Genomic DNA, 19,025 nt, shown 5'->3' on the forward strand with positions numbered 1-19,025 from the left:
GTATTACTCTTGTGAAACAGTGTTCCTGGACAAGCAGAACATGAAAACAACAAAGAGAGAACACGAAAACAACAAAGAGATGCCAGTTTATCAAACACCAAGTCAATCACCAGTGAACGCAAAGGAACTCCTTCATGGGCAGTGTAGAGAAAAAGGCAAATAGTTTGCACACCTACATAGCGTACGAAATTTAGAGCTCCTTTGCTCGAACAGCCAAAACAAGTGGTGTGCACTCGAAGCCTAGTAGTACATGTTTAACTATAATTTGTCTGTGGTAGTGGGCCCTAAAATATGGACCGTGAAGTTCAAACTTAAGTAAATATAGTGATCATCTCAATGCAAACGTGAAGTTAGTCAAAATGAAATAAATTGTGGGCTGAAACTACCAAGGGAATATTTTACATATATACATATATGTCTATGATTATTGTCATTAAAATGATATTCGATCATATACAATCAAGCAAAACATGCTCGGGGATGGGAGACTTGAACAAGTACAAGCGAGTAAAAGTGGTACCATGCAGTACTCTATTCACAACTTTTCCAGTGCAAGACTCAACTCTCACAACTGAGTAGAGTGATAGGTGGTGAAACTTCTCTGTGTTGGGTTGGATGAAGGGTTGCGAAGTACAGAGTTCATCTATTGGAGGGGCTGAAACAAGTGCATATCGCATCATGCAGAAAGCATGAAAAAGCTCTATTATGAGTGTTCTTTCATCGAATTCATCAAGTCATCGTTCATTATTAGGGTGCTGATTTATAGGCACTAAAAACCTCTCAAATAGGCACTTAAAAAAGGTGCTATAAAATAAGAAGAGGCACTAAAATAGGCACTTGAATGTCAACCAAAAATAAGAAAAAACATTAAAATAGGCATTGAATATGAACTTATTTCAATTTTCTTCTTCTTCTCTGTATGCAACACAAGGCCACTTCACTAAGTTTTTCACATAACTTAGCATTGTTCTATTCCAAATACATAAACAATATCAATGCAACAATCCAGGAAAATCCCAATAACTTCTTCAGTTTAATAAACTCGAGAAGAAATAATAGCAGAATTCCTCTTGAAATTACACATAGCAAAAGTCCGAAAGGTGACCGAAGGGCAGAACTCTTCAATGCTCATTTCCAAGGTAACTTCTGTCCACCTTACTCCCTTGCAATGTTGCCAAATGTAAGATCAATCTGTTCTTCTCCTCTAACAAAGCTTGCCACTACAACCGATGAAGTGAAAAGTCTACGAGGGCGTACCCAAAAAAACCGGAAAGCATATCTGGTGGGAAAGCCTGACGTACTTCCGACTTCCACCGCGAGATGTAGTGAGGAGACACTATGATGCACCAGTGTGCTGAGTGCTGTTGCCCTGTGTAGACGTGGAGTTGTGCTGTAACGCATGTTCTTCGTGTTGACAAAAGTTTGCTGTGAATTTTGCTATGGCGTATCAGAAGGAACAGACAGTGTGTGTGAAATTTTGTTTCCTATTAGGGAAACAATGCTTAAAGAAGCATTTAAAGACACCCTAGGTAAAACGCAAGTGTACGAGTGGTTTGCATGTTTCAAAAAGGGGGAAATGTCAGTGGAAGACCACCCACGATATGGACGACCTGCCACAGCAAGAAATGACGAAAACATTGAAAAAGTGCAAAATGCTGTGTACGAAGATCGTCCTCAAAGGTCAAACTGTTGTCAGGATTTCTACATGGGTGTGTTGAGCCGATTGAGTGAAAATGTGTGGTGAAAACGTCCAGAAATGTGGAAGCGTGGGGTCTGGTTGTTCCACCACGACAATGCCCCAGCCCACACTGCTGTGCATGTCCAACAATTTTCGGCAAAAAACCAAATGCCCATTGATCCTCACCCTCCGTATTCACCGGACCTTGAACCTTGTGATATTTTTTTTATTCCCCCGCATGAAGAACGAACTCAAAGGCAAACTCTTTGCCGATGTGGCTGAAGTTCAGGAACATGCAATTCAGGCCTTGAGCAATATCCCAGTTGAGGACTTTCAAAAATGTTTCAAGCAATGGGAACACAGTTTGGATAAGTGCATCGCGTCAAATAGACAATACTTTGAAGGAGACTAAGGTATTTGTGTTCCGGCTTTTTTTTTTTTTTTTTTTTTCCGGATTCTTTTGGGTATGCCTTTATATTGTTGTCTCTCCGAGCTCACTGTGCATTAGGGTCAGACAATATCAATGCCATGTTCCCGAGGAAAACTGGGGAATCCCTGCCTTATCCTCTCTGCATTTTTCTGAATACATGATTCTCGGAAAGTCTTTCCTCACACTTGGAAGCAAGCTAACATCACTCCCATTCAGAAAAGTGGTAACAAAAATCTTGCTTCTCCCTATAGGTCAATCTTATTACTATCTCCTCTGTCCATCATTTGTGAAAAAATAACAGGGTGTCTACCAAAATAACAAATCCAAAATTCTTGACTTTTTCTTGACCTTTCTTTCCTTAACATTTATTTAATCTCTCCCCAAAAATAGATATTTGATTCAATGAAAAAACCCTAACATAAGGTCGGGTAAGATGAAAACTAATTCTGTACTTTAACAAGAGATTTAGACTTGCTTTAATTCTTCATTCACATAAGAATTAATGCTTCACACTTCATCGTGGATGGGGAATGGCCACATTATTTAATATTTTTACAAAACTTCACACATACAAGAATGTAATTCTTAAGAAACAAAGTGAGCAAATCTTAACCACAACTCAATAAAATTTTAGATTTCCAAATATTCAATTTTATCAAATCCCAGTACATGTATATAACAATGTAAGTTCACTATACTGTGCATTTATATATAAAAAAAAGCATAATTTCGTGATAATTCTCGGTTGGTAGACACCCTGTTATGTTTTGTTTATGTTTTTCTTTTTCTGTGTAAACCAATGTATGTGTACGTTTATCTGCCTTCTGTAATTAGAGGCTTACCTCTGTTGAGGACAGTAAATAAATAAATGAAATATAAATGAATATCCTCGGAGTTTTCCAGAATCCTCAATTTTTACAGAGTATTCATTACACAATAAGTTGTTATATTTTTAATATATTCCTCCCCCTCATAGCCACATTATTCTCACCTTCATTATTATTATTATTATTATTAAAGATGGGTCAGGTTAAACATTATGGATTTTGACCAATGTACACAGATCCAGAGTATTGGTAATATTACCAATAATTTTACCAAATATATTTATAAATATCCTGTAATTTTGTGCAATATTATACAGTTATTATTTTTATGAATAAAAACATATAATTGATATTCATATGGCCCAGGCATTAGTGTATGATAACTAGGCTTGTCCTTCATGGCTAGAAGACAAATCATAGGCAGATATATTCTGTTACTAGCTTTCTGTATCATGCTACAATGTATGTGAACATTTCGGACATAAAAACCTAAACATGAGCTGCCTAACCTAACTACAAAAGCATTTAGGAACATTATTTGAATGCTGAGACCTTAAACATCACCAGCCTAACCTACCTACAAAGCATTTTAATGCTAAGAATGGCCCAAGTTCCTTTAGTTTTATTGTGATTTCATCATGTTATGTATGCAATTTTTACATGGTTCGATTTCGATTTACACCTGTTAATACAGGGAGGTTATTTAAGTCCTTTACCTCGAGAGCATCAGTCCCGGCAAATTGCGTTACAGGAAGTCCGTAACAGAAACAGCTTGTTCTGTAACGTTTCCACTTTTCACAATTACAGTTACAATTACAATTGAAATAAGCATGTACCTTGTCGCAAGGATGCTGGAAAAGGTGTCCTCCCAAATACAAATATTTCTGGCACGTTATTTCTGACATCTAATCTTAGATTAGACATTGCTACTTTATCCTCGTTTGTCGCGAGAGCGCCGGCAGCTTATCGGGGGACTTGTCAGCCACGAGAGGGCGCTTTATACTGGACGAATGCGACACCTGTCGGCAGTGATGACAACCTTAGGGACATGTCCCTATGCATAGGGACTTTTCACTATATTTCGCCTGCGTAGGGACGTAGGGAGAGATTTTGCCAAATGAGGGAAAACGTAGGGACTTTTTTTCAATCTTGGAAAATAACATTTTATTGTGCAAAGGTGCAAAGCTTACTTGCCAGTCAGTTGCACTTTCTTCGTTCTCGGTTTGGAATGAATGGATTAGTTTATCTGGATACTTTAGCGAGGAGGAGAAAAAAAAAAAACTAACAAATATCCATCAGAATTTTGGAACATGTTATCGATTACCAAGAACTTTCAAGGCAAGTTCTTTTTTGAAAACATTTCCACTCTCGTGAAAATAGTGCTAACATATTCTAATGCGGAAAGGGAAAGAATATTTTCAATGTTAAGTGATACAAAAACAAAAGCGAAATAAAATGGGACCAGAATTGTTAAAGACTGCAGGAAATACAGCATCACCAACCAACATCTATCTCTTCACAGCAGCAGCATGTATGACATGTATAACATTCAACAGTAAAAGACTCAACGTTATTCATTAAGGCAAGAATTTACAATACCCGACCATTCTGTAATTTCTATGCTACGACTTATACTCACAAAATAATTAGTCGTGATGATTTATCTCAAGTTAACATGTTGGGGTGAGGTGAAAAAATTGTTCATTAACGTGCAGAAGTTGTAAAATAAGCTTTTCAATTCTCGCAATGATTCTCCGTACACAAGTATGATAGCCATATTTGTTGATATGAACAATTGACGTTTGCAATTAGTTACGCTGTCTGCAGTGTTGCCACACTGTTGATTTCATACTTGGAGAGCATGGATCGTGTAAGAATGGCGGAAGAGAACAGTAAAAAAGTTGTTATTGTTGTTAGGTGGAGTGTGCAGGAGGATGGCCATGGGCTAATTAATAAACTTATGGATTTCAGTATTTTGCCCAAAGAAGGTGCTTACATGTGACAGTGACAATCGCGATGTAGAAGAACATGTGGAATGTGGACTGATTTGATTGATTGCAGGTAAGTTTGGCACAGTGCATCGATCGTAAAATTGCAGGATACAAAAATGGTGTCTTCGATGATGAACGTTTGCCGTTAAAGTGATATGAAAATAAGATTTTTTATCGGTTCGTAATCACAATTAGCTCAAAATCATTCACGGATAGTCCCACTGACCATTCTCGGTAAGGTTAGGTTAGGCAAACAGTTAAAATTTGGGGTCGAAAAACCATTCACGGGTAGACCCACAAACCATTGACGGATAGCCCCATGAACCATTCACTCTAAGGTTAGGATAGGCAAACATAGTTAAAATTTGGGGTCGTAGTAATATCAGGAATGTATATTTCGTTTTTTAAGTATTAGAAACACAAAATCTTCCAGTAAATAATGAGCAATCGTGCCAATCGCAGACCACTCAATTTCGCTTATTTTGCAATTTCTACACGTGACCCCCAAATTTTAACTTTAAATTTGTGATTACGAGGCCTCAATTAGTGAGTATGCGAAATATTACAAAAAATGGGGAGGGATCCTGCATTATCAATTCGCTCATTCATTAATTGTGGAAGCACCGAGCAGAAAGATTTGGTAAGTAAATGTGTATATTTTATCTTCTGTTTTGCATGCTCATGAGGTGGTGTTTTTTTTAGTCACTTCACTTGGCGTAGGGACATTTGGTCAGTTGTAGGGACATTTTGACTACGTCTGTTGGGACATTGCCGAAACATGGTTGGCAACACTGTCGGCTACCAGACGTAGTGAGTGCATGCTCATGTTCACTTCTGTTTGCGTTTATCAGTAAGCATGTTGTTTATACTGTGTTATCGAGTTTGTATGCTATTCAGTGCTAGTGCTTTATTGTGTGTTAATTGTTATTCATTCATTAGCTTTGCCGCTAAACAAAATATAGTCTTGAACAAAGAGTTTTTATGTACGAGAATTACATGAAAACTAACTCTTGCAGAAAAGTGGTCACGCCATTACGAGAGACAGGATCACTTGAACCTAAGAAACATGTTGTATTGCTGTTGAAGGAAGTCATTTTCAACATGTCTTATAACACAGGAGGTTAGTGATCATCATTAACCCATAACCCACAGCGCTACAGCCCTTGAAGGGCCTTGGCTTACCTACCGACTGCTGGTCTCCCTCTCACACTGTTCCTCCATCACCTATTATCGCGTGGAGATCTTAGACCAGTATTGGGGTGACGGGTGATCAGCCCGACGAACCCCCAGCCGTTGTTATAGGTCTTCTCGACCGGGTTATGCTCACTCACTAGGAGCTTCCCAATTTCCTCACGATGGTGGGTTGCCACCGGTCCTATACGTAGGCCGAATAAATTCCGACCAGAGCCGGATTCGTGATCATCATTATTATTACTTTTAAATATCATTTTACACTTTCGGTTTGCTTTATGCGTCGGGATGCTGTCTCCCCTTTCTGTCAACTGAGGATAAAGTAGTGATGTCTAATCTAAGATTAGATGTCAGAAATAAGGTGCCAGAAATATTTGTATTTGGGAGGACACCTTTTCCAGCATCCTTGCGACAAGGTACGTACTTATTTTAATTGTAACTGTAATTATGCAAAGTGGAAACATTACAAAACAAGCTGTTTCTGTTACGGACTTCCTGTAACGCAATTTGCAGGGAGCTGTTGCATGATGGAGCCACCGATCTCGCGGTAAAAGACTTAAATAACTTCCCTGTATATACTGCAGTTTTAATAATTACTTACTGTGTGTTTCCTTGATACTGGTTTTTCACTTCTACATACTTCTACATAATTCTTGCTGCCAAAATGTTTGATGATTTTGTTCATACATGCTTTTGTAGTTAGGTTAAGAATGTTGGGTTTTAGTTCCCTTAAAATTTTTGTAATAACCTTCAATGCTTTTGTGGTTAGGTTAGGTTAGGCAGGTCAGGTTTACTTCTCTTAGCATTAAAATATCCCTAAATGCTTTCGTAGGTAGGTTAGGTGTAATGCTTCAAGCGTGCAAAATGGGGAGTTTTGTGCAAGGTACCTCAACATCTTATTTTATCATAAATTGGACTTTTTCAAAATGAAAACTGTGCCGATTAGTTTCAGGAAGGGTCCAAATTATTTCTACATTCATTCTCATTATTCTACGATATTTGCTGTCACTTCTATCAACTGCAAATGCCTTGTTCATTAGGAGCATGCATGCTTGCATAAAGTAGTTTTTAAGGTGTTTTTTTTTCAACGTAAATAACTTTATTTTCAAAATCCAAACAGTGGTCGTTACTTTCAGAAAGGTTCAAATTTCATGCGACAATGATTGCCAAAATTCTACGATAATCAGTCTTTCTGCTAGGAGAATTTGAAAATGTGTCATAAAACAAATCACAACCGTTACCCTAAGAACCCTCAACATAACTTGCATAACATAACTAGGAAAGCATTTAGGGGTACTTTTAGCAATTGGAAACCACACAATAGATCACCGGAAGATCATTGGTAAACGGACCAATCCAGAACACTTCTTTGCACCCGACACACATGACCTAGATTGCAGCATCAGTCCATAACTGCTGATACTGGTTACTATTATGACCAACAGTCTTCAACAGTTCAGATATAGAGGTCCCTTAGGTTAAAAATAAATTGGTACCCTTAATCCTCCATGCCCCCCACCGAGAATATGATATATGAAGATTATGTTTCATGCGAACAATTTCTGTTGTTTTTAACTCACGGTGACGTATTATAGTAGAGTAATAATAGTATTTTTGGTGGTACTATTTATAACATTATTTTCATCATTGCCATCTCCCAGTGGTATGAATAAAATCTGTGGAATTATATATTATGCTCTAGTTTTGTAGTGTTCTTATAGAAAGGTATTGGTTTTGAAAGTCGTGACTTGATAGAAGAATGGCAAATGGATGTGAATGGAATTTGAAATGTTGTTACATTATGATTGTGCTTTGTATCTTCAAGTGGTATTGAAGTACCGGAGTTTGAAGGTTGGCAATTCTGGTGTGATGTCAGGGGGTGTGAGATTTACTGCACACTGTTTCGGTGCATGCCACACAAACACCTTCCCATCAAGCACCATATTTCATCTTCTCACATAAGCAAGGAATGTTTTCATGGTTAGGTCTTCCTTGTTCCACTTGGGTAACAGACAATATGGCATGCACTCGTCATGGATCATCGTGCTTGTGTTTTGTTCATTTGGAGTGGGTATTCAGTGTTTCAACCTTCTTCACCGAAAAATACCTACTTTCGTGTTCATTATGTTATCACCAATCATTGACGGATAGCCCCAAAAACCATTCACGATTGCCCCACGGACCATTTCCAGCAAGGTTAGGTAAGGATAGTTAAAAAAAAAATCTCGTAAAAAAAAAGGCATGTTTGGAAACACTGGCGAGACCGTGTGACTTTTGACGCTCGCACCATCTGCAGGTACATAATGGAAACAATGGCATAATGTTGTTGCTTTGCAGAAAATGGAAGTTCCTTACATAAAAAGATATTTTTTTCTTGTTCTACAGCATTCTATGGTGAATTTTTCAGTTTCCGTGAAAGAAAATACCTCGAAGAACTTCGACAATTCTACAGAAACTAATTTCAGTAAGTAGTGTCTCCTGTAAATGTGAAGAAATCCATTTGGGCGATATCGCATATTTACCTAAATTTCTTGGCATATAATTAAATACAATACATTTAGAGAACGAAAGCAATTAACCTGACGTAAGACGACGAAATATGGTGCTTAACCAAGACGGTGTTTGAGTTTGGTGCAATACATGAGACCAGCATGTCACATGGTACTTCACCAATGTAAAGTAATGTGGTAAGTACATGTGAACCAAAATTAATATTGGGCAGTGTTCTGATTTTAATTTTTTGGCTGGAACGGTAAATTTCTCGTATCGGACAAACGGATATCTTCAAATTTACAGGAGAAATTACTTACCGAATGCACTTTCTTTAGACTTGTGGAAGTTCGGGGAAGTGTTTTCTCGCATCGTTCATTGAATTTTGCCGGTAAATAATCTATTTTTCGATATAAATGTGTGACCGATGCACGAAAGCTCTTGCATCCATTTAATTCCAGGTGGATGTAGCCTGTGTGTGATGACGTAATCCCGGTCAGTGTTTCCAAACACGTGTTTTTGTAACTGAAGAAGGTACGTTTCCGCAAATGGTTTGTGGGGCTAAGTGTCAATGGTTCATGGGGCTATGTGTCAATGGTTCGTGGGGCTATGCGTCAATGGTTCGTGGGGCTACGCGAGAATGGTGTGTGGGGCTACGTATATTTTTTTCGAAACCAATTTTTAACTATTGTAACTTATAGTGACCCTACCTAACCTAACCTTACTGGAAATGGTTCGTGGGGCTATGTATGAATGGTTCGTGGGGCTATGCGTGAATGGTTTGTGGGGCTACGTAGGTATTTTTGGGTGCAGTGGGGTGGAAACACTGCATGCCGAGTACGGTAGTGAAACTGTGACCGCCATTTTGCATGTTACCGAAGGCCAAAAGAAACGAAGAAAACTTACTCGATATGTCGCAAATAGAGCTTATTTCCGTGAAATAAGCGAAATGCCACCTTCAGCAAATGTTTCTCAATGCAGAATACGTAAGTACGAATATTCAAATTAAATGAACTAGCAAATTTCAGCCGTTTGTCTGATACGAGAAATTTACCAAAGTGGGATCCGAACCACTATGTGCCTCCACCGGGTATCGAGGGCGATATTTGGGATCAAATAGCTCCGTTATGTGTGTTTTCCGAAAGCTGAAACCACTTATATATTACGTAAAACATTAAAATTCGACGTAATTCTCGAGGGGTACAGTGGGTCAACGGCCCCAAGAAATTATTTTAAAGCGGATGTTCCAAATTCAACATAAATTTTTTTGCACTAATGAATTAAAAATGAAAAACCCCAAAAAAAATTACCTGCTAAGTAACATTCTTACAAAATTCTATTCTGATTAGATGAATAAGAGTCTTGTGCAGCTCGACAACACGAATACTTACTTGCTTCTGCGATTCCTTGAACCTTTACGTACAAACCTTCTAGGCACCGATCGTGTACAAGTAATTGCTTGTTTAATTTACACAAAATGCCAAGTTAAGAGTTCCGTTTTTTACCCTTAGTACCTAGAAGGTAGGCGGTACTCGTTGTTCATAAAAGTTTCGTTCATTTCGTATCACAAATACTAAACATTATAGGTATAAAAACAGATCATCAAATAAAATACTAAGAAGCTCAACGTGCCATTGACGTTTAAGTGTTGCCAGCTGTTACGTGTCAAACATTATTGCCAGCTCATCCACAGCAATCCACCGAACTTCGTGAAAAGTAAAATAAAATCATGTAACGTTGAACTGCCCCAATATTTCAAATTTAGTCACGAATCGGAAATAATATTGTAACCTCACGTCAAAAGCAGTTTACATTGGATGTGAAAGTTTTAGAAAACTTGGCACAAAAGTTACTATTTTTTTGTAAGGAGTTGGCAACTTTTGTTCTTACCACAACAAATAAACAAATCAGTGTGTGTGTTGTGTATGGAGTTAGAGGAGACTTAAAATTTCACACGTTATTTTTTATTGTGAATAATAATCTGGCAATATTTTGTGCCTACGATACAATTATGAATATGATTGGCAAATGCATAAGACCAGTTATGCTCTTCATGGCAGGTACTGGAAGTATGAAAATCCGGACTACAGTTCAAGCTTGTAAAGTGTACAAGCTGGGGAAAGCTATGTTCCAAAGAAGTTTTGTTTTTGCAGTTTTTGCTGCTCAACGAGTAAAGGAAGAGGATATCGAAAGCTATGAAGAATCTGATTATGAGATCACACCTAAAGTATTAATAAAAGATGCTTGTATATCTTCAGTGGATTCAGTTTCACTTTTGCTTTCACATACAGTAGTTGCAATTGTGAACGTTCATACAGATTATCGAAATGCAATGAACACTTTAATAACTCTATTAAAACAGAGTGCAGATAGACAAAGTATTCAGGCACAAGAACATACTTGGAATTCCATAATCGCTACAAGAGCAGAAATTAGTGATTTAAAGAAGTCATTGCTTGAACTCGAAAGTTTCGTGACTTATGTAGAAAAATTAGTGAAAAATAGTGCACAAACTTCCTTTCTCGCAGGTGCTGAAGATGCAAGCATGTCTGTTTCTGGGGTGCTACACGAATGTCAGCAAAGGTTGTCAGAGGAAAAGAGGTTAACAGAAAAAGTAGAAGCAGACCTTTTATATTCTGAAGAAACACATATCCATATGATAGCAGCTCAACAGGGCTAAAATGTAGATGGTTCTTAAATAACCAGCAGTTTCAGATTGGCCTAAAAGAAGCTAGAAGTGTTTCATTTATTGGGAGACTATTATCTGTTTATTAAGTTGTTAATACATAGAATAGGCCTATGCCAGCATTGCCTACATCATGCAATGTTTACTGCATAAGTGAATTAACATGTAAGTAGTCCACAAACTCTATATGAAATTTTGGTACTATTATAGTATGGGGGTGACACCTATAAATCATATATTTCACACTTTTTTACATTGCTAATGTAGTATTTTGGAATGCGGAAAATTTCCTAAGGTGAAATAATGCATTTCTAACTAAGATAATGTCTACTTCTTACATTTACAAGTACTTACTGTTACTCGTTATTTCGATTCTGTAACACATTATGACGGGCGATAGCGTACTGGTTCAGGGCACGTTGTGCGAGTGTTTTGTCGATTTATGCAGTGTTGCAACCTCGTTCACCGGAAAATATCTACTTTCGTGCCTGGATTTGAAATTATGCTAATACCTTGCAAACCATTGACTTTAGCCTCACAAACCATTGATGTTAGCCCCACAAACCATTGACGTTAGCCCCAAAACCATTGACGTTAGCCCCAAAAACCATTCACGTTAGCCCCAAAAACCATTTTCCGTAAGGTTAGGCAAGCATAGTTAAAAAAAAATTAAAAATACTCGACACGTCATGTTCTAGTGAAAACACGGCGAGTTTGAAACACTGACTACGGGGAACATTGTGCTCTCATGCAGAAAGCAAATGGCGGCAGCAGAAACATCGAGTCGGACAGATATTTGCAGAAAACAACTTGTATTCGCATCAAAACTACATTCACGAACTTCCACAACGCTACAGAAAATGATTTCCGTAAGTACTTTCTCCTGTAAATTTGAAGAAATCCGTCACCCCTATACTATAATGTTACCGAAATTTTAAAAGTATTTGTCAGTTCTGGTATTTTTAATTTAAATATTTCTTCCTCCCCCTACATTTTGGACAATCAATGAATCAGCTAAATTCAGTAACAGAGTTGTGCTGAATACACCCCATGTTGCCAAATAAATTACAAGGCAGGAAAAGAAAGCATATTTCACATCCCATATAAACAGCAGAAATATGAACACATGTGGTACCTGGCAAAAAAATAAAAGATCTAGGTATTGTTGATAAAACTACAAATAATATTGATGCCCTTCCATCTAATCTTAGGTTTGGTTTGATTTGGTGTTTTAAGTCCACTGTATGCACAGTAAGGCTAATCGGGACTGGACCTACAGTTTAAAGTGGGATCCGAACCACTTGTGCCTCCACCGGGTATCGAACCCGGGACCCCTTGATTACAAGGCAATGACGCTATCTAATCTTAGGGATGCAGATGTTATAAACAACCATTTTGTTAGCGTAACACAGAATTTCAATTTTTCTGAAACACTTATCCAAAAACAGTACAATTACTTCATGACAAACAAGAATGAGAATACCACAGATTTATGTTTCACAAAAACAATAACAGAACTTGACATATAAGGCAATACATAGTATACACTCAAATTCAGCTGGAGCTGATAAAATCACAGTTAAAATGTTAAAGTTATCGCTTCCCTTTGTACTGCCTGCACTAACACAAATCATCAATTTTTCTATCTGCGCTGGAGAATTTCCCTCCGTTTGGAAGGAAGCTCACGTAATCCCACTAGCAAAGAAGAAGAATATTCAAAGTCTTGATGACCTTCGACCAATCAGCTTGCTGCCTGTTGTCTCCAAAATTATTGAAAAAGTAGTGTGTCAGCAACTCATCAAATTTGTTGATGCGAACAATATATTACCAGAATTACAGTCCGGTTTTCGCAGTAAACATAGTACTGCCACTGCACTCACAAAAGTAGTAGATGACTTCCGTCATTTCATGGATGAACGGAGTGCAGTCATACTAGTCCTCCTAGACCTCAGCAAATAGTGTACGGCATGATCTTCTTTTACCTAAACTAAGATATTATAAATTCAGCCCATTTGCAATCAAGTGGTTCAACTCGTATCTTACAGACACCAGAAAGTACAAATGCCTGGCACTCCACTATCATTTTCAAAATCTGTGCCAATAAAAACTGGGGTGCCTCAGGGATCAATATTGGGGCCACTATTGTTTACTTTATACACAGCAGACTTATCGAGAGCAATACAAACATGTACATACCATTTCTATGCGGATGACACACAGATATACCAATTACAGTTAGACGTGATGTTATGGTCCTCAACGATGAATTAAAAAGAATTTCCACTGGGTGTGATTCCAATGCACTGATATTAAATCCCAAAAAATCCACATACATGTTACTGGGGAACAGACAAACAATTACGAACGACAAGTATAACGACATAGTCTTCAAAATATGTGGGACATGCATACCGCATAAAACAACATCTAAAAACCTGGGTTTTGGTGATTGATAGTTCTCTTACTTGCACAGAACATCAATGGACTGTGTAGAAAAGCATTCTCAGAAATTGATATAGATCTCAAAATTATCTAAAAGAAAAAGTTAAACTGAAGCTCGTTGAGCTCTTATTGTGGTCACTCTTTGATTACTGTGATGTAGTTTATGGTCCTGGGGTCTCAGTCAGAGATAAAAGGAAAATTCAGGTGATGCAAAATTCTTGTATACGATTTCCATTGAACATAAGAAAATATGAACATATCCTGCCTCATTTGAACACAAAGAAAATATTAACAATGGACAGAAGACGGCATCTGCACTATATCACCTTCATAAACAAAATTTTGAAACTAAGTAAACCAGATTATCTATTTAGAAAACTTAAAATAGGCACTCAAATACACTCACACTTCATGCGAGGGCATAACAAACTTTTTACATGTCATTACAGTACCGCCTCCTTCAAATCATCATTCTCGGTAAACGCAGTTTCAACCTGGAATAAATTGGCCATAACAATAACTAACCAATCAACACTGCATGCTCTTAAATCCACAGCAAAGGACTATCTACTATGTAAACAGTTTGAATCTAGAAGCACACATGAATAAAAATACATCCCACAATGTATTAATATCAATGTAAGAATTTGATATTACTTCATGTCAAATATTTCTCTTCTTGTGCCATCAAACATTAACAAATATGCATTTACGTGTACATGTGTGTGTGCCTATATATATATATATATATATATATATATATATATATATATATATACTTAAAATTGTATTTAGAATTTAGTTTTATGTGTATGCATATACTCATTAATTGTATCTTTACAGTTCTTATTTGATTTCAAATTGTCCATATGTTTTTCTTTCATCTTTCTTACTTATTTACTATTATTATTATTATTATTATTAATTGTTTCCTTTTCTTTTTTTCTTATTGGACATATATACCGTTTGTAACTGACAAGGGTTAGGTGGGAGAACAGCGTACGCTAAACCTCACCCGCTCAATAAAGATGTATTATTATTATTATGAACTTATTCTAAACACATAGGTTCCTCCCCTAATGTGGTTGTAAGCATGAAGATTGGTAAAGTGGACCCTCGTAAGCACAGAGAAAAGTAGTATTTGAAGGACCTAGATGGCAGCAAACAAAGGCAATATCACAGTATTACACTTGACAATATTGCTATAGTACAGCTGATGTTCATCATCCTGCAACATCACAACTATTTAGATAGAACCAGCTCCCAAGGTAAGCTGCCAATAGATGTGTTCACTAAGCTCAAAAATATCATCACTAAAATTAAATTATGGACGTACATTTAGGGCTGAGCTGATACTGATGCTTGAAAAGTTGTTCAAAATATTGTTTAATATTAGTCAATAAGTATTCCACTCCAGTTGTAAGCATCAATTGCCACATTTTGTATTTTAAATTATTTAAAAATTACATCAGAATATTTTTAAAATACCTGTTATTAAATCACAAATGGAGCGAATTTACAATATAGAGAATATCTCCAATTTCGTTAATATTTGGTATACTCACTAAATTTGGTAACAGTTTCATATCGGCACAACATTTTTCCAGAAGAAACTACCAACGGAAATGAGTTTCTGTAGCATTTTTAAAGTTCATGCAGGTATTTTCTTTCATCTTGGAATCAATTTCACCTGGAATGCATGTATTTTTCAAGAGAAATATCTCTCCGATGCACAATTGCCGTTGCTTTCATCTCCTCCCTCTACGTGAACTGGATGTAACACCCGCTCAGTGTTTCCAACCACGCCATTGTTTCTCAAGAAGATGTAAAAATGAAATATACATTCCTGATATTACTACGATCCCAAATTTTAACTATGTTTGCCTAACCTAACCAAACCTTACCATGAATGGTTTGTGGGGCATTTTTTGGTTAAGAAGGTTGGAAACACTGCATACCCACTGATGATCCACAATGCTAGTCAAGTTGTGCCCGCCATATTGTGTGTTACGCAAGCAAAAAAGGAAGAACAATAATTACTCTTAATGTGAAAAATTGAAATTATTTTCATTAAAAAAGCATAATTCCACCTTGAAGAATCATTCGCAATGCAGAATACATAAGTAGGAATGTTAAAAATGACAAAATAAGCAAGTGAGAGGTGTTGTGCCCATATGAAACTGGTATCCTAAATTTGGCCTTCTAATCACAAATCTGTTGTTAAAATGCGGAGACCATGTGTGGAAATTGGGAAAAAAGGCGATAGGAGTGTGTTTTTTTTTTAGCTGTATCGCATTGTTTTACGAACAAAATTTTAACTAAACTTTCTAAGTAGAAATTTCTAGCTCTGGGGATGCTTGGTCGAGTTTGGAGATAGGAGACGGGGTGAGTGTATGGATCAACATGGAGGCAATGCAATGAGAGGGGAGATGCTTATGCAAATTAACATAGCTGTCAGGATGCTTTGTAAAATAATTCTTAACTGAGGGGTTTTTCACTTTCCCCCTCCCCCTTTTGTCACATCTTGTATGTATGAAGGTGATATTTTTGTCTTATCAGACAACATACTAAACACGTCAGTACTCTATGAAAACGGGATCATGCTAACAGGCAGGATGAAACCCCCTTTCACTTAATTCATGCATTGTTGCTGATCATCATAGGCATAACTTGGCAGGGGGCAAAGGGGACCTCATCCTTCCAAAGGTTCCAGGTTTATTAAAATTTACATGTTCGGGGTATTTATTTTAACCTTCTGAACCCTGAGGTGTTCCTGTTCTGCACTCCCCCCCCTCCAAGTGAGGCTCTAATTTACGCTGCTGCTTATCATTGCATTACAATCTTCGAGATATTTATAAGCAGCAGCGTAAATTAGAGCCTCACTTGGAGGGGGAAGTGCATTAAAATCTTTGAGATATTTATATCCTGAGGGTGTTTCTTTCCTATATGTCGACAGCATACAAGATTTTGTCGTCTTCTGACAGAAAAAAATGCTAGCCATGTAGGATGGAGGCACTAGTTATGGCCATCTTAAGGAAAATGTACAATAGTATACAACTTGTAACATGATAATAATTTTTGTGATGGCTTACAAAAATTATGATCACTGGTACAGAGTCGGTACATTATGACTAAGCCAGGGCACGTAATTTCCGGTCGCCATTGGCGACCAAAAGTTTGGGGCTGGCGACTAAAATTTTGTTGTTTCAAATATGTGTCAAACATGCCCGAACATCTCAATCCAACGTTCGTACATGGTTTTGGAAAGCGAGCCGATTGAAAATCCTGTGTCCATTCAACGCCGACACCATCTAATCGGACCTCCGTGTCCCCCATCGGAGGCAAAATCACAACTATAAATCTTGGGGTGCAGAACGCACCGACAAAGAAAGGCTAGTTAAGGGTTGCCAAGCGTCCGACCACCCACTTTCCCCCCACTTAAACAGAGTAGGGAGGAGGGCGTTCTTCCCTGGTTCGTTTGACTGCTTTTTTCTTTCTGTTTTTTTTTTCCAAGTGTAGCAAAATGTTTAATTCGGCTTTCATTACGTCTATTAATTATAATCATTATTATTATGCATATTCAAACTTACATGTAAAAAATGTAAACCAATATCAAGTTCAACGAAAGATTATTGTTTATAAAGTTCACTTTATGCCCAAAAAGGCTAATCGGGGTTGAACCTACAGCTTAAAGTGGGATTCGAACTACATTGTACCCCCACTGGGTAAGGAATTCTGCTCCCCTTGATTTCAGAGTGACGTTATCACTACGTCCTGGAGGAGGCCCAGTTCAATTAGAGAGATTCCAAAATATAAAACTTAGGTTTCTCAGTGGTTTGATTGATTGATTTGCTTTATTTTACTTCGCTTTTTGTGCCACTTTTGGCTAATTTGCGAAGATGGGGATGAGTGGTGATATGATGGAATTGATGAATGGACACTCACAAACATCCATGCTCATGTCAAGATTCGAACCTGGAACCCGTAGCATTGTAGCGCGATATGCCAACCAATCCGCCATGTTGCCGGCTGGTTTCTCAGTGGGTTAACACTTTTAACTGTGAAGAGTACAGAATATAATCCCCTTGTAAACTGGATCCCTAATTCGATATGCAGTGGAGATGCACTACACGCTGGTTCATATATTAAATTGATTGATATTGAATTGGCATTTTAAGTGCACAGTAGGTTAATCGGGACTGGACCTACAGTTTAAAGTGGGATCCGAAGCACTATGTGCCTCGGTGCCACCATCATATCTTATATGAAATATATATATATATATATATATATAACTTAATTTTTGCTTTGCTCAAAATGCTACCTTCCACCGACCTTCTTGGCGAAGTCCTTAGTACAGTGTGCTACGACGCCAGAGTTTCTGGGTTCAGATACTGGCCTGGGTGTCCCTTCCTAACTTTCATACCATCACCGCACATCCACATCATCGCGGTTGAATAAAAATAAGAGGCGGCGCCCTCTTTCTTTTGCCAGCCTCCTTACCTACTCCTTGCTACGGGCCTGTATTCATCCCTCCCCCAACATTTCGCTGGGCGATGCAGTGACCATAGCCAAAGGAGAGCTGGCTGCTGACACCCGAGAAGCGTGAAAAGATGTGGCAACGTTTCGACTGTCAAAGGAGATACGCGTTGAGATTTTGGCAGCAAGAGGGGTGAGTGAGGTAAGGTCGCGAAGATGTGGCGAACAGAATATGCATCGTGCACCGTGCGGACTTGAGGGGTAGAGTGGAGCAGACCGTGGCTCCTTGCTTGTGCGTGGAAAAAACTCAGTTTTCACAGTTCTCAACTGCTCTCGTGTCCAGTCATCGTTTCGTTGAAAAAAAAAAAAAAGTATGCTATAAATGCACTCGTGAGCGTTAGTTGCCGTGGTAGTAACGTTCGTTCTGTTTACCTCGTTCTTTTTGGTTCGGTGGTAGTTACCTGTGAGTGAAGTGGTTCCAGAGAATTAGTTTTATTTAGTTCAATTACTGCTATGGAGAAGAAGCAAACAAACATACGATCCTTTTTCGTTACGGGTGATGTATCAAAATCAGCTAGTAGCAGTGTTCAGTTTACCTCATCTCCCAGCTGTGCTAAAAGTGGTAAAAGGAAATGTGATAGTGATTCAGTGTCATTTCCGGTTAAAAGGAAATTTAATAAAGAGTGGTTAAACCATTTTGAGTGGTTGTTGTATGACGAAGCAACAAATGTCGCATCTTGCAAATATTGTAAACAGGTGCCTACCAGTAATGTTGATAAAAAATGTGTCAATGGGTTTTCTATACCTTTTA

At 37.8% G+C, this 19,025-nt stretch overlaps 1 protein-coding gene across 3 annotated transcripts in view; it reads right to left on the reverse strand.

Moving 5' to 3' along the window:
* LOC145979036 (uncharacterized) overlaps positions 1 to 10,247 on the reverse strand; it is a 72,972-nt gene extending 62,725 nt beyond the window's left edge. For all 3 annotated transcript variants that reach the window (XM_083112124.1, XM_083112123.1, XM_083112115.1), the window contains exon 1: positions 9,999 to 10,247. The gene's annotated coding sequence lies outside the window, so the exon portion shown is untranslated. The remainder of the gene's footprint in view (positions 1 to 9,998) is intronic.
* Between the last annotated feature and the right edge of the window lie 8,778 nt (positions 10,248 to 19,025).

Source organism: Lepisma saccharinum, chromosome 1, assembly GCF_977018435.1.
Source record: "Lepisma saccharinum chromosome 1, izLepSacc3.1, whole genome shotgun sequence".
Classification (NCBI taxonomy): Eukaryota; Metazoa; Arthropoda; class Insecta; order Zygentoma; family Lepismatidae; genus Lepisma; species Lepisma saccharinum.